Genomic DNA, 4,309 nt, shown 5'->3' with positions numbered 1-4,309 from the left:
TTCTTTTTTAAAGGTCTTTTGATGTTGTCATTTGTCCTATTTACTTTTTTATTATCATTATTTTGTATTTTGTTCATCCTCAAAAAAGTCACTGCATGCTTGCTAAAAGGGAAAAATTGAAGGAAAAAAATGTACGAAAATCAAAAACAAACAAAAAAAAAATGCTGAGGGTATCCCAAACATCTGTTTGAGTTGCTTGTTACAGCAATTGCTTGTGTTCAAAAGTACGTTTTCTATGAAAAGAAATCAAAAACTAAAAAGATCATTCTAACACCTTGTGCAATAAAGCTATCTTTCATATGTCATGGCTTCTGTCATTCTCAACAGGACTTTGAACCGATATAGAGTGCAGGTTTACTTGTGGTTCCTAGAGTCCACAGAAGCAGAATGGGAGGCAGAGCCTTTAGCTATCAAGCTCCTCTCCTATGGAACCAACTCCCAGTCTCAGTTCAGGAGGTGGACACCCTCTCTACCTTTAAGATTAGACTTAAGACTTTCCTTTTTGATAAAGTTTATAGTTAGCTTAATATAATATTGTTGTTCCATTAATATAATATCAGGGGCCGTCCTGTTGCCACTGAGTATATTTAACAATACCAGTGGTTTCCACAGGATGGCCTTTGCTTGGGCCAATGTAGTGGTATCTATGAAATTATTGGACATGTATTCTAGGTTAAGTTTGGTTTGGTGTACCATCCCTTAGTTATTGCCTTGGCTGAGGGTCATCCCATGGAGCTCCTCTCCTCTCCTCGCTCTCCATGCACTTATATGCCGCCATTACATGTCACTAACTTTGTGTCTCCTCTCTCCCGTAGTGTGCCTTCTCTCTCTCCCTGTTCCTTTCTGCAGGTAGCCCTGGCTCTGGAGCTGTGTTTCTGATGAGCAGCCATTGGCCACATCAGCCCGCTCAGTGTTTGATTGTTTGTTGTTGTGTCTTGTTGCTTTTCTTCTTTTGTCTCTCCTCTATCCACTCACCCCAACCGGTCGAGGCAGAAGGCCGCCAACCAAGAGCCGGGGTCTGTCGGAGGTTTCTTCCGTTAAAGGGAGTTTTTCCTCCCCACTGTCACCAAGTGCTTGCTCAAGGGGGATCTGTTGGGTTTTTCCTTGATAATAATAATATTATTATTAGTACTCTCTATACCTTACTTCGTAAAGTGTCTTGAGATTACTTTTGTTGTGATTTGGCGCTATACAAATAAAACCGCATTGAAATTTAATTGAATATTTGAGTCATCAGATTAACAGCCAAAGCAGCGTTTCATTCTAGCAAGAGCCTGAGAAGAGATGGTGAGAGTGCAGCAGGGTGCAACATGGATGGAGAATCACCAGACCACCCTGTGACTGGCTGGCATTACACCAACACAAAATCTAACTCTTAATCTAAAAATAGACTATAAAAGTATAAAGAGCTTGGCATTGAAACTGCAGCCACAAGATGGCATTGTATCATTATAGAGGCAGAGCCCTTCCACAGAGGTTAGCAGATACTTTGAGGAAAGTATTCTACTAAAGGATTGCAGTCACTCATGACGGATATGCTGTGAATAATTTATATTTTCCAGAGTCACCTGCACCTTTACCTTAATTCTACAGCTTCTAGTTCTGGCAGCAGAGAGCAGCAGACGTACGGTACAGTATATTCCTGCTTTTGCTGTGTTTGTTTACTAGGTTGTCAATCAGCAAAACGGTTTGAACCACACTCCACTACACCACAATGAAAAATGCAGATAATAATAGCTTGTCTAATGTACAGTATTGTCTGATGGCAGCAGGGTGAAAGGGGTTTTTCAAAAGCTGTCACGGGCCCTCAGCTTCATTTTCATACGATACTGAATTTTTAACCAACAAAATGACAAAATGGGAAGCCTGATACTCTTAATTCTTTGGTGCCACTGTCACAACAGTTGTAATCTAGCTGCTTTTGTGTGGCTTGTAAATTAGAATCATAAAATACATTTTTACAGTGAAGTTTCACATTTGAAGGTAACAAACTGACATTAATGGGTGGCGGTACATTCCAAATAGAAAACACACACAATGAAACACACAGGCACCCCAAGAAGGCTGAGGGCAATTTTACAAGATTTCATTTATTAACTATTATACAGTTCACATAAGGCCTTCATCTTCAAACACTATTCTCAGTCAGACCAATTCCATTGTTTGCTCTTGGTGCACAGTAAATAAACGTTCACGTTTCAGCTTTTCCACTTTAGTTTTCATTTTGTTCTTGTAATAATTTGTTTTAAAACAGGAAGAGGTTTTCATCCTTCTCCCTCTGTGTTTTTTTTAAGTCATGCACTAAAGTTAAGTGGCCTTGAACCATTCACAAAAATTGTAAAAATGGACTTTCAGTCAATGAAATACACACTAGAAATGCTTTCTACCATCAACTAAAGGGTGGTGTTCCCCAAAATACAAATAAACAACCATTATAGGGTAGTATGCACTCACTTTTTGCTCATTGAATGATTTGCTGTCAGAAGTTTGTCAGATGTCAAGTGATGCAGCGAGATTATATACTCCCAAGAGTTATTTTATAATGAGACAGTTGCTCAGTTGGTTCTGTGTTGGTTTTAAAGTTACAGCTGAGTAGAACCCTCAATTTAATCTGATGAGCACATAAAACAACAGACTTCCAACAGCATTGCGATTCCAAAAGTACCAGAAGTGATGGTCCTGATGATGCTAACCAATGATCTAACAGGAATGTTCGCTGTTGTAACCAAGAGATTCATAATCGTCCAGAACTTGTGTGTCTGGTTTTTACATGGCCCCACTGAAAAGGGAGTGCTTCCTCTCATACCGTAGGTTTACTGGTTAAAATCATCAGGTCTTCATTAACTTCATTTTCATGCTACCACTGAAAATGTGCAGCTTGTTATCGATAAAAACGAAGGACAATATGCCAGCATAAAACTAATTCACTAGAGCAGGCGAATGGCCGGTGGTGCTTCCTGAATGTGTCTCTTTCACAAATATTTAATTTCTACTGGTCATTTTATTGTATAGCAGGACTAGCAGTAACAGTGCATTGAGAATACTAAACCTTCTGAGTTAAAGGTCCTTAATATTAGATGAATACAGAGTTTGCTTCGATAGACAGCCACAGCAACACATCCAGCAACCTATCATGTTTCAAGCATTTGGTTTCCATGGACACCAGATGGCAATGTAGAGTCATGTTACAGTATGACTAGGTTACACATTCAAAAATAGCAAAGTTTCTCCTTCACTTGACTCATCTCTGATAACATAATGGTCTAATCAATCCAAACGTCCCTAAACATCCACTTTGATCAACCGACAGCTAGAAAAAGGACAAACTAAAAAAAGACTAGTTTTCACATGGCTGGATGAATGAGGAATATGAACAGATTCTGATTTCCCAAACTAACGACAGACCTCTGGGTCCACTTAAAGAACTGAAGTTTTTACAAAAGGATCTCGTCTCACAAGCCTGCACTGATGCCACACTCAGCCCCTAAACAAACAATATGGACAATTAATCAATGTGTTGTTCCTTCAGATTTAACACTACACTATCAAAAAGTGCTTCAGATACGTTTGTGGATACAAAAACAAGGTTGATGTAAACAAAGTTTGATCTGCCAAAGCTCTGTAGAGGCAATGGGTATGGCTGTTTGAGCTGTGAAATTAAACACATACACACGCACGCACACACACACACACACACAAACAGCATGTCAACAAATAAACCCTTTTGAGGGAAAAACAGTGATCATTAAAGTGCATCCCTGGACGTGTACCCAGCCTTTCCCTTCCCCTCCCCGTGTTGACCCCTCAAGTAGAGCTGATGAGAGAAACCCCAAAGGCAGACAGAGGAACCTCTGCTATGTGGAGCAAACTGCTGCCCAAAGGACCTACAGAGGAACAGTCTATAAATCCAGTGGCAGTACTTTCATGAGGAAAAAAAAAAACTGTTTTACACAGATAAAACATGGTGGCACAAATTGTTTCTTCCAGCTTGGCATAGAGGCTTCTGCTTCTTGGTAGGGTGTGATTAGCGGTGGCTGCTGACAGAAGAGGGGCTTGCTGTGACGGCGACCTCTGTCCTCCACTTTGGCCCTGATGTTCCAGGTGATCACGGGCTCGGGCGGCAGAGGAAGAGTCACTGCTAAGGGCAGCCTGCCCTGATGCACACAAGTATGGATACAAATGGCAGGTTGGGGTAGCTTCTCAGACACCTCCTGTCTCCTCTCTTCATAATCTTGGTTGTCCATGATCAAAAATGTACTGTGCAAGTGCACAGGTTTGTTTTGTTTTTTTGTCATCTTTTTTTTTTTTT

Source organism: Monopterus albus, unplaced genomic scaffold (assembly GCF_001952655.1).
Source record: "Monopterus albus unplaced genomic scaffold, M_albus_1.0 scaffold39.1, whole genome shotgun sequence".
Lineage (NCBI taxonomy): Eukaryota > Metazoa > Chordata > Actinopteri > Synbranchiformes > Synbranchidae > Monopterus > Monopterus albus.
The sequence above is the reverse complement of the archived record's forward strand: the minus strand, read 5'-3'. Positions refer to the sequence as shown.